At 40.5% G+C, this 12,763-nt stretch overlaps 1 protein-coding gene and 1 long non-coding RNA gene across 3 annotated transcripts in view; one reads left to right on the top strand and one right to left on the bottom strand.

Annotated features, from left to right (window-relative positions):
• Positions 1 to 12,763, top strand: part of LOC114564993 (calcium-binding mitochondrial carrier protein SCaMC-3) — a 52,650-nt gene that overhangs the window by 13,775 nt on the left and 26,112 nt on the right. The gene's annotated exons all lie outside the window — the stretch shown is intronic.
• Positions 10,123 to 12,084, bottom strand: LOC114564994 (uncharacterized). 2 transcript variants are annotated; one of them, XR_003693874.1, is made up of 3 exons: positions 12,063 to 12,084; positions 10,900 to 10,970; positions 10,123 to 10,755 (listed from the first exon to the last, which is right to left on the bottom strand). It is a non-coding gene; the product is annotated as an uncharacterized LOC114564994 (long non-coding RNA). The 2 variants fall into 2 exon arrangements; XR_003693873.1 differs by lacking the exon at positions 12,063 to 12,084 and adding an exon at positions 11,060 to 11,164.

A 12,763-nucleotide genomic window follows, 5' to 3' on the forward strand; every position in this document is an offset into this window, starting at 1 on the left:
ATGTGTTTTTACTTATATAACTGTCTAGTGTGTAATTGTGTGTTGTTCATACTATACAATGATTTATTGTTTGTCTTTGTTGAATAATACAGAAGACAAAGAGCTTAAAAAATAATCAAATATCGAATCGCAATCGCAATATTTGGGGAAAAATTCGCAATTAGATTATTTTCAAAAATCGTTCATCCCTATAACCAACTGACAGACACACTTTTTTGGCTTAAAATTACAGTATGAACCGCTAAAAACACAACAACCTCACTGTCCTCTCCACGCGCCAGTCAGGCACACTTCCTCGGCTTAGAATTACAATACAAAACGCTAAAAATACCACTACCTTGCCGACGGAACACACTTCATTGGCTTAGAATTACGGCAACAATCGCTAAACACACTGCAAACTCACAGTCCTCTTTCCGATTTACAGCCCCCCTCTCGTGGCTTAAAATAACTCACCGTTGTCGGCCCCAGCCGCTGAACTACACGTTGTAAACAGCCTTGGGCTGCTTGCTTGGTCCTCCAGTAACGTTAGCAGTTAGCAGGGTTAGCATGGCGGCGTTAGCCAGGACCAGTCGGGATCACTTTACTGGCTATGTCTCAATTGTTTTTGCGAGTAACCAACTTGGGTACTCTAGCTATATAATTCAATGTGAGTACACAAATGTTGAAATGACAAAAAATGCCCATCCCTAGTAGCTGTGATAACAATCAACAATAAATAGTAAAGTAAAAATATCTGAAAAATCTACTTGAGTATACAGTAACGAAGTATTTGTACTTTGTTACTTCCCATCTCTGATGTCGTTCATAGTTGTTGTCAGTACCCAATCCGTTCTGCCTGCACGATCTGTTCTGCGCATGCGCAAGATGTTCGCGCATGCACTATTGTACGAGGATTTACGACACTACCCGATCTGTTCCACGCTAGCCTCCACCGGGAAGCTAACGTTAGTTTAGCTAATAGCTATTTCGACTAACCGCTAGCTGATTGTAGCGGTCTGCCATTAGCCTCCACCGGGAAGCTAACGTTAGTTTAGCTAACGGCTAATTCGGCTAACCGCTAGCTGATTATAGCGGTCTGCCATTAGCCTCCACGGGCCTTATATATATCTATGTCCACAGGCAAGCTAACGTTAGTTTAGCTAACAGCTAATTCGGCTAACCGCTAGCTGAGACAGCATGTAAACTTTAAAAGAACCTCAAAATAAAACTTGAAAATAAACGTAAACATATAATAGCTGTTACGTCAGTTCTACTTTACTTGTGCTCATTTAAAATACAATCACTCAATACTTGTCTTTATTGTTATTACTGTAAAGTCTCAATTTAGCTGTAGCCTGCTTTTCCCATTAAGTTTGACTTAACCTTATTTTAGACTAAATCTAGTTGCCGGTTAGCGGTTAGCCGAATTAGCCGTTAGCTAATCTAACGTTAGCTTCCCGGTGGAAGCTAACGTTACGCGAGCGTGTTGGAAGCGTTTCCAGGCAACATAGAATAGGAAAATATGTTTATATGTCATTTAGACACAAATGCATATTAATAAATGATCTTGATGTTTGAAAGTCTCGAGGTTTTGACATCAATGTAGATATAAATGTATATTTTCAAATGTTGCACCTGTCATACAGAACAAAATATTCTGTAACATATTTTGCAGTCAATACTGCCGACGTTGTCTTGCTTTAATCAAATCAGTAGGCTATATATAAAAGGGTAGGATAGGCTACAATAACAACGTAGTGTATGTTCTGAGTGACGGTCCAACATCAGATATATAGGCTCTTTACAGCTACACAGACAGCCCACTCAACAATTTTTCAGAGTTTGAATCTGTCGGCACTATGTCCCGAGATCAGCCCTCCCTGTACCTAGCAGCAGGAGCAGCGCCGCGTCAGACACGCTTCTGGTGTGTAGGACACAGAAAAATCCACGCAGCTGAGACGCAACAGAAACGCCACACTTGCGCAATGCGTGCAGTGTGTAACCGGCCTTAGGCTACTATCTACAGCAATTGATTTCAGGATGATGATAGCTTACAGTTAACAGGGTGTTAACAGGGTGTTAAAATTATGTTAATGTTAACTTAAGTTAGCTGTGTGTCAGCAAATGTATGCTCCCATAAGCAGGATGTTAGGCGTAATGGGATCCGGGTCGGCAACATCAGCGGACACGTAGCCAAAAGGTTTGGCATTCATAATGCCCTCAACTTCAGTGAGTACCGTCCGCAACACTGTCTCCGGCACAGACTGCTCTTTGAGGATGACCTTCAACGCCGTCTTAACTGACTCGATTTCTCTTTCCCAGGTCCCACCGAAGTGAGGAGCACTTGGTGGGTTGAAACGGAAAGTGATTCTCTGCTCGGCCAACTGTTGCTGCAATGTTGGGCCCATGGTGTAGAATGCCTCTCGCAGCTCCCTGTCCCCTCCAACAAAGTTTGTGCCATTGTCTGACAGTAGCTCAAAGGGCTTACCACGTCGAGCAACGAGTCCGCTGCCTCTCTAAACAGACATCAAAGCACAGTGCCGCTCACTCAACAGACATCAGACTGCAGTAACGCCGTCCACCTGCAGGGGGCGTGGACAGGCTTTCCAACACTAACGTTAGCTTAAGCTAACTGACAGTTAGAGAGAGAGAGAGAGTGTGTGTGTGTGTGTTGGAGTGAGGTACTTCGGATGATGGTAGTTTTTATTAAATGAAATATGACAGAGTTTCAGAAACACTACAAAGTGACATAGTCACTTTAATGTAATTTGAGTTATTGGCTTCTTTTACTAACATTGTGTTGCATATATCATTTCTTCCTCTTCTCTTCAGTCTGTTCTGCCAGAAGAGAAGTGTCTTCTTTGTGAAAAGAAGGAAGACTTTTGTAAGCTGGTCCCTCATTTACAGGGCCACAAGCAGAACGCAGTTAAACATGCAGGTATTTTTTTTGGAAAACATACAATATCTCATGTTTTATTAAAATAACGGTCTACAAATATATGATGGTATCGCCTCATGACTGTGGTGAACAATGGATGAAATTTAAGACCTACACATTAAAATACAGCCAAATGCAGCGTCACAATATTAGTTGAAAAGTTAATAAATGTATTCAAATTGAATAAAAGCAACACAGAGTAATAATAATGCGGTCTGGCATATCTGGCATCATTATTATTGCTACATGACATTTCACAACATCATTACTGCATTTATGTATTTTGAACACCAGAAGAAACAGAACTGACATTTACTTTGTCATTGAAGTTTTGACAAATATCTCTGAGCATCTGAAAAAGGAAAATTTGTTTTTAGTAACAAATAAATAATACAATTATTATTCTTTTTATGAAACAAAGCGGTGTGAAAAAATAATTGAATATGTACTTGCATTTATTTACTCTCTTTTTCTCTTTTAGTGCTTCGACCTAGAGAGTGCCTTCTACTCAAATGTGCTCTATTGTGACTAGCCAAGGAAAAGGAGAACACACACAGACCGTAGTTGCATTACCAAGGACTCACCCATGTAACAAACACAGCTGCTGCCACCCACCTTTTGTGTCCTCCAAAAGGTGGGACTTTGCTGTGACCCTAGAGACACCCTGAGCTATGTATGCACCAAACCGTGTGTCAATCCATCCAGTAGATTTTGAAATATTTGGATAAGTCAAAACTTTGACCTGTTGGCAGGGCTACATAAAAAGTCAGGGGATCACCAAAGTCATTAGAATTCATCTTCTGGGAACCATACCACATTTCATTCCATTTAGTAGCTGTTGAGATATGTCAGTTTGGACAGTTTACAGTACCGACTAAATGTCACTGCCATCCACAGAGCCACTCTGCATTGAGTTGTTTGAATATGGTTAACACTTGGTTAAAACAAGTTAGGGTGGGATAAGCCAAACACTACAATATTTCTACCTTCCAGACAGAAGCCCAAGAAATAAAAGTGGACACACTACCTGCCAGCAGCAGCAGCAGCAGCAGCCATTATACAACTCCAAGTGATGCAGGATCATGGTGGGAGTGCATGCCACACACACAAGCTTGCAGGCACTTAGACAAACCTTTTTTGCCGGTTAAAGCTGCAAACAATACCCAACCTCTCAAAACATCATGCTGTGAGAAGAAAATGTGAGGCAATCCAGCAACAATCTCAGCACTTTCAACACCCTCCCAGGTAACTCTTATGTGAGCAGAAGAACAAAGAACTGAGTGACCTTAAGAGAGACGGGAATTCCTGAGAGAAGAGCAGGTTCATCTTCTCAGACCAGATGTCAAACCAAAGAGAGACGGTGAAAAAGATTGTTCATTGATCACCAGGATACCAAAAACTCTAAAATACTAAAATAAGGTTGTTCGGAACACAAAAGTTACTCTCACAAAACAAAGAGGGTTTGATGGAGATCAGATGAATAAGATGAAAAAAAAAGAAGGCAAATCCTTACCCAGCCCCTTTCACATCAATCTAACATGTCCTCTCATATATTTACATCCACATCTTCATGGTTGACTCAGTGTTCTGAGTAGCCTGACGTGGTCATACTCAGATTCTAGTCAGAATGTGAGTCTGAAACCGCTCCATTGGTTTGTGATTATGGGGCGTGTTCCAACCAAGGGGGTAAGCTTCGCTTCAGAACTCGAGCCATCATGGCGCCATTTTGTTGCTAACTGGCCATCACCTCCTGTTAGCATTCCGCTGACCGCCATTTTTTTTTACGTCACTTGACTGCGAATAACTTTACATCTGAAGCGTTTAAAGACTCTATTTGTCCGTTGTTTAGTTCCAAAGAAACACGACAATGTATAAAAGGCTCCATTACCTTGTACCTCACGTTATGGCTCCGTAGCAGACGTTTTTGTAAAAATAGGCTAACGATTGTGTCATAACCAAGCGACTTACTGTCGCATAGTAGAGGAATTACCGTATAGTACAGGAGAAGCTCGCAGGCAGTTTCGACTTACATGAGATGTTTAGGTTTAATTACTAATGTTAACTAGCATGTTAGTGATCAATAATTAGCCTGTGCCCATGTTATCTCCTTACATACACCTACAGTCTCCGTATCTGTAAGATTGGGAATGATTGAGATTTCTCTTGGCACAGCTACCAGAAGACTTACAACTTTCAGACACGTTGCTCACGTCACATTCTCTCAGTTGGAGGCTGCGCAGTAAAGCTGGCCATCACCGGAAAAGTGCTTCTAATAGCCTTCACTGGTCTCCGTCCAGAGCAACGGGGTCTATTGGTCCATTATATACTGTCTATGGTTCCAACCAAACCAGGAAAAGAAATGCCTCTGCATTCATTGGATAGACCTCCAACCAATCAGAGCAACGGAACTCAACACTGTGTATCGTCTCCATAGCAACCACTCTTTGCACAATGCATTCGTTCTAACTTCCGACTTTTAGACTTTTTTGAAGCTGGATATATCATTTGTTTCTTGTAAATATAAATGTGGATAACGTTAGTGATAGTGAAATGCTTGCTACAGTTGCATTTCTAGAGATGGATCGGCGAAAACACGTTTTATTTCTCTGATTCACGGCTTTGTTTTAGCGCCGGCGGTCCCTCTCTTCAGTCTCTCTCTATGTCTCTCCACCATATAACGCTCTCTCTTCAGTCTCTCTCTCTATCTCGCTCCACCATATAACGCTACTGTGCTTTCGGGCAGTTGTTGAGGCTCCTCCGCTGAGGATTTTAAAATGAATGCGCTGTCGATATCGTCTGTAACAGACACGATGGTGGAATCTACACCTCAACAAATTCAACCCAAGCTTTTATTTGGTGACGTGATTGATTCTGTTAATGTTGATCATCTTTCCAACAATGTGATTGGTCCGAACAGTACCTGTTCGGGCAATAATTGCTTCTCAACGGAGCGACTCCAGACCAAACTTCCCGACCTCAAATTTTGTGGGCGGGGCTAAATTTGGCTGGCATCCAGGCTAAGTGTTCAGCACTTTTACTGCAGGAATGTTCTGGTTTCAAACCAGCGGGGGTCTTTCTGTGTTCAGCAGCATGTGTTTGCATGTGGTTGTGTTTCCTTACAGTACAGTCACGATCTCTCCCATGTCTGTGTGAGTTTCCTTCCTTCCTCCCACAGTCCAGACATGTTGAACAGGTGAAACATTGAATCTAAACAGTCTGTAGCTGTGAAGCCTATCCAGCTTCACTTTTCTTCTCCTAAAAAGTGTTATAGCTCATTAGCATATAAGTCAAAATGTTATCACAATATAATTATATTGGGTTGTTTATTACTGTGATTTCACCAGCGCCTTCCTCTGATTCGGTCTGTACCCTTCATTTATTTATTATCCTAGTTTTGCACAACATATTATCTTGTGCAAAACAAGAATAGGCAGGTACAGGTACGGATTTACCTACAGTATGTACCGTTGGAGCCTAATAATTACAGTAAACTAACCAGTTATTATCATCTCCAGGAGCCTGGTTGACTGAAACGTTTTACAGCAGAATGAGAATAAACCCAAAGTTATCTTATTTAGTCCAAAGCATAAAACCTATCTGCTTTATTTTGTGTTGTCAAGTAGTTTTAATCAGGCAGTCCTGCATTATTTCCTGACTCTTTTTCACACAATTTTCTGTGTTTGACTTGGAGAAAGTTAACAGGCTCTGTCTATTTACTCTATGGATATTCTTTCTAACTTCACCTTTAAAAAAAAACACTCTTACTTGTTGTACATGTTCTTCTTAAGCCTTACTGTAAGTAATCTGCTGTTTGTGATATACATACTATATGTTTTTGAATAAAATGTTATTAGCAACAAATTCTCTCAATCAATTCATTTTTATTTATAGTATAAAATAACAAGAGTTATCTCAAGACACTTTACAGATAAAGTAGGTCTAGACCACATTCTATAATTTTCAAAGACTCAACAATTCCATTAATTCCCCCACGAGCAAGCATTTAGTGCGACAGTGGTGAGGAAAAACTCACTTAACCAAGGCATTGTGCCCTGGTTCTTTCCCATTGCCAAATAATCCTTTTATTTCCTTCCTCCTGTCACCAATATCTTCTTCCTCCACTTTTGACCCCACATCTTTAAAACAAAGTAAAATGCATACATTTCCAAGCAGTGGTGAGAGGGATTGAAATTATACTACGGATATATATATTTTTTTTTAAATACGTATTTGAAGTTTTGTTGTTGTTTGCAGATCAATGTAGACTATTATGTATTAGCAAATTAAAAGAACTAATCCAATACAATATGAACTGATGTTTGCTTGCAGTTCAATGTATTACATATTAGCAAATAAAAAAATTAAATAATCCAATACGATATGAACTGATTTTGTTTTTGAATGACAGTCTATAAAACGGGATTTTATTTTGAAGGTGAAGAAAACAAGGGGCGTGGCGTAAGCGGAGGGGGGCGTGCCACGCGGCTGTTGGTTCAGGTATAAATAGGACACACAACACAAACTAAAGTCAGTTGATTTTCTGCAAAGATGGAGATCTCACAGCGTCCTTTTCTCCGGTTTTCAGATAACGTCAAAACGTGAGTAAAGCTAATGTTAACAATTAGCATCAATGCTAACGTCCCACAGGTTAACATTACTGGTAGCCACGTTTATGCTAACGGTAAATTATGTTGATTTGTGTTTGGCATGTAGCTAACTACCAGCATTGAAGGAAGTGGTATACGTGCAGTTTATTATTTTCCAAAAACTTTCAACAAAATGCAGAGCCGATGTAGTTTGCAGCACTGCGTGTGTGCGAGTGTCAATTTTAAGAGAGGACAGATAAGCTTGCGCTTATGCGCTCTCAGGTATCGAAATTTCAACGTTTAACGTACATGTTGCGACTGGACGTAAAATTCACTCGGACACTCAACTTTTGGTCGCAAAATGTGACCATTTGGTCGCAGTCTGGAGCCCTGTCAGTGCCAAAAATTACGTTTGTTAGTATTAGAATGCTGATAATTTCAATGTGGCTGAGTCAGCCAGGTTAACCTGAGGTTAACCCTGCACGGAGGATTCACGAGTTTTGCCGCAGCAGATTTGTTTCCTTGTGGTCGTTGATGGATATTGCACAAATGGATACTGCACAGATACCTCTTACTATGGAACTAGCAGCTTTTTCTGCGAGTTTAACTCTCTCTGCATCAACGATGTGCCCTGAGGCGGTGGACACCAGCTAGCATCAGGGTGAGTAGACAGGGACATTGGAGTCTATTTACAGACCTGCTGTGGTTTAGCTAGTAACTCATTATTATTGATCTGTGATATCATCAGAGTCAGGATTTATTCATACGGTCTATGGTCAGAGTGCTAGCTTGTGGAGTTTGACATACGTGTTTCCAACGTGTTTAGCTGCTAGCCCTTTCCCTAGGTTGGAGCGCGTGGTATCTAGCTTGGTTTTGTGACCCACTTTCAATGGATGGCCAGTGTGTCAGTCTCAGTTTTGTGGAACGCTATAAAGCCTACCCGTTAGGCTTTATTTGTGTGTGTAAGTGAATATGTACGTGTTTTGTGTATGTGACAACGTTACATCCAGCGCTTTGCCTAGTAGACTAGCTAGCATGCTGAATAACCGCTAAACATACCTCTCTGCCTGATGCGAGCGTTTCAGCGCCCTGTCTCTGCGGCAGATAGCATCGCTGGTAGGGCTGAACGATTTTTGAAAATAATCTAATTGCGATTTATTTATTTTTTTTTTCCCAAATATTGCAATTCGATTTTTTTTTTTTTTTTTTTTTAAGCTCTTTGTCTTCTGATTTATTGTTTGTCTTTGTTGAATAATACATTGTATAGTATGAACAACACACAATTACACACTAGACCGTTAATAAAAATATATATATATATATATATATATATATATGTGTGTATGTGTCGCTATATATCGGTATGTTTATTCAGTAAGAATATGTATTATGTGACCCTCATATCTTCTGTTTTTTTTCTACAGAATTATGCAATTTCAACAATTTGGAGTAAGTATAATTAATGATTGTAGTGTTTTATAACAAATACCTAATGTAAGAAGTTAATTTCAACTATGTAATTGATTATTACACATTTATCGTCCTCAGCATACAACCAAGGACGTCTCTGTTAAGGAAATCATGGAGCAGTATCTGTCCATGATGTCCTTAACAGGGACCCTAAAGGAGAAGGCTAAGCAGGTCTGCCTTAATCTTAATATCCCGGTCTCGGCTTGCGACCGGGTTTACAAAGCTTATGGCAATTACAAGGTATGTATTTTAAATGGTCTTACCTGAGATTCAGAACTAACTATTCTGGGTTGTTGAGATCTACACATAATATCTTCACATACATATATCTACACATCAGATATTGAGGAATCTATAGTATCCTATAAAAGAGGATGTGTGATAAATTGAGTCAGGATTTTATCAATTTTAAGTGACCTCTAATCGCGTAGCTCGGACCAGAAGCTGTAGGACACAACAAGATGTGTTCCAAAGTCTCAACAGCCATCTCACAAAATACACAATGATCTAGGCTACTTCAAATATGAACCTTTTCTAAGAGTCAGCCACCGGACAGATTTTATAAATTATTTAAAAGTTAGTCTCTTAACCTTGAGGGGGAATGGGCTATTTTATGAATGTATGGGCATGTTTTTCCATGAACAAGGTATCCATATTCGGAACTTACAAACAATCTTGTTAAAACCATTCTTTAGGTTTTAGAGCATCAGTCTGAACCGCCTTGTTGTTGCTGGTTGGTAACAAGTGTGTTCTGTCTCTTTTAAATGTTTGAACGGGCAGCGCTTCTTCTTCTCTTCTCCCGCTGATGTTGGCAAGGGAAAGTCAGTGGTGCTGGAGCCAAGTTTTAAAAAAGTCTCTACATTTAAGAGGGAAACTCCGCACTTCAGAGAAGTAACCATAGACCTCGGTAAGAGAGCCGCTCTGTGGTTGTGTTAGCACACAAGCTAACAGCTAGTGCCGCTAGCACGCAGTTTGATGTTAGCAGCGTTTAGCTAATGTAGCAGCTAAAGCTGTCATGAAAACATCCAGTGGTTGACAAAGTATTCAGATTACTTTACTGCAGTTAAAGTTCTGTAAAAATACTCTGTTACAGTAAAAGTTCTGCAAGTTATGTTTCATTTATAATAAACATCAGATTGTATAAACTACATGTGTTTTGTGTGCAGAAATCTTAGTGTAAAGTAACTAGTAACTAAAGCTGTCAGATGAATGCAGTGGAGTAAGAATCATTAGTAGTAAAAACATAAGGTGTGTTTTCTGTGTGCAGGTGAGAGTGCTCTCCCTGGAGGGGTGAAGTTTCCCGATAGTGCTGGGGCGTTTACATATGGCAAGAGCGGGACGCTGCGGTCTGTCACCAGCAAAAGATTAATTCACTGGTGAGTCACATCCTCCTAATATAAACTATAAAGAAATGGAGTCCGCTAACGTCAACAAACGACTCCCTTTACTGTTAAAATTTTGCGTACTCTGCACGCATTTTGACCCTTCAGTACGCTTGTACGATTCGCTGCTCTCTAGGTACGCATTTTGTTGCAGCTCTCATTTCTCCGTTTTCAGTTTCTATGCAATCTACATCTGTGACGTTGATTCTGCCGCTGAGGAGTGTAGTCAGGGGCGGATTTAGTCATTTTGGGGCCCAAGGCAAACACAGACATGGGGCCCTCTACATCTCTTGTTTCCACCCTTTTGTCCATCCTTATTTTTCTAAGAAAGTCCTACTTGTAACTTCTCTTCAGCAGTCTTCACACAGCAATGATGTCTAGACATCTGGAGTTGCATCTGTAAGGAAAAAAAGAAGAAAAAAAAAAAACACAGAACATTCTGTTTAACAGATGCATCCACTGTAAAATTGTATTTAAAATTTTCTCAGTACAATATGTATTGTCTTTTTATAGGGAAGAGCTGCCATTGGTTGTCATTTACCTTGTTTGGCGTATCTCTTATATGGATCTGCTTGCTGCTACATGTTGTTTGTGGACTTCTGTCTTGTGTTACTAAAGTGAGAAGAAACACACAAGACAATAAGTGATCAATTATGGAGATATCATTTTAATAAAAATAACTTACCATTTAAAATGTTTACCTTTTTTCTTTCACTGAATTTGTCCTGCTCTCCCTTTTTTTCTGACCATTTCTTCATTTCTCTTGTCTCTGTTTTTGCATGTCTTTCTCATCTTCTCCCTTTGGTCTTTGTCTTTCTCCTTCTCCATTTTCTATTTGTATTTGTCTGTCTTTCTCTTCATCTCACCTTTCTTCTATGTCTTTGTATTCTCTTCCTCTCTTGAATGTATTTATGTACATTGAGTTTCTTTGGCTTTCTCTTACTAATTAATTCAGCTTTAATGGGTGAGTAACAAATGAAGGACATCTTGGGCTGATCTCTCTCTCTCTCTCTCTCTCTGTGTCTGTGTGTGTGTGTGTGTGAGAGAGTGTTTGTGTGAGTGGGTGGGTGAGTGTCTGTGTGTGAGTGAGTGTGTGTGTGTGTGTGTGTGAGTGTCTGTGAGTGTGTGTGTGTGTGTGTGTGTGTGAGTGTCTGTGTGTGTGTGTGTGAGTGTCTGTGTGAGAGTGTCTGTGTGAGTGTCTGTGTGGGAGTGTCTGTATTGTCATGTCTAAAGCGCTGTAATCTGACCTTGCGAGCTTTGGCCTCAGCAAATCTTGCTATCACTGATTCCATATCCAGTGACTTCCTGCTCGATGGAGAGAACAGCTAGAGCAGACTAAGACTAAGACTTCTATGTTGGAAAATCTGTTCTCTACTGTGACAAGAGCTGTATCTATTAGAGGTAGAAAACTCTTTTGAAGAGCTCTTCTGCAGTTGACTGAATGTGCTCTGTTCCCTCATAATCAAACTGTTTGGTTTTTCTTTGACGCTCCTCAGGCCAGCTCATCTCCACCTCCAGCTTCTCTGCTATCTCCCTGGCATCTGTTTTAGCAGAATGAAATCCATGACTGTGAAATTCCTGAAGGAATTCTTTCACTGCCCTGATTTCTTCCCTCGCTGTCTCGACTGAAACTTTGGGGCTCTGAAGGATCTTACTCACTTTGTTTATCTGGAACAACACATTGTACCACACTATGGTACTCACCACAAAAGGCCATCTCTGCAGCACCTTGCAGAGGCTTTCAGCTGTTGAGACAACATCTGCATCTCGTTTCTCTGCGGCGTACTCCTTTAGAGCAGTTAATGCCTTCACGATTTCAGGCAGCTGGTAGCGAACAGCTTTCACAGCTTCAACTCTGCACTCCCACCTGGTTGTTGACAATGCTTTAAGTGTAAGATTCTTGACGTGTTCTTTGAGAATGGTCCAACGTTGAACTGAGGAGCTGAAAAGAGTGTAAAGTCGCTGTAACAGCCCAAAGAAGCTGATGGACATCACAGAAGACTTGGCTGCATCACCGACAACAAGATTCAGTGTGTGACTTCCACAAGGAACATATAACGCTTTGTCGTTTAATTCCAGCACTCTCTTTTGGACTCCCTGCTTTTTACCCTGCATGTTGCTCCCGTTATCGTCAGACTGGCCTCGACAGTTGCAAAGATCCAATCCTAGTGTTTCTAGTTGGCCTAAAAATGTCTCACATAAGCCTTTTCCTGTTGTGTGCCTGAAGAAATCCAACAAAGTGCTCATGGATGGAGACACCCTTTGATAACTCACAATTAACAATTCGTAGCACCACTGAGAGCTGCTCATTGTGACTGAGGTCTGGAGTGCAGTCCATAATTACTGCATAGTATTTGGCTGTTTTCACTCTCTCTACAATTGCATCAAGGGAAATAAGTTCATTT

Source organism: Perca flavescens, chromosome 12 (assembly GCF_004354835.1).
Source record: "Perca flavescens isolate YP-PL-M2 chromosome 12, PFLA_1.0, whole genome shotgun sequence".
Lineage (NCBI taxonomy): Eukaryota > Metazoa > Chordata > Actinopteri > Perciformes > Percidae > Perca > Perca flavescens.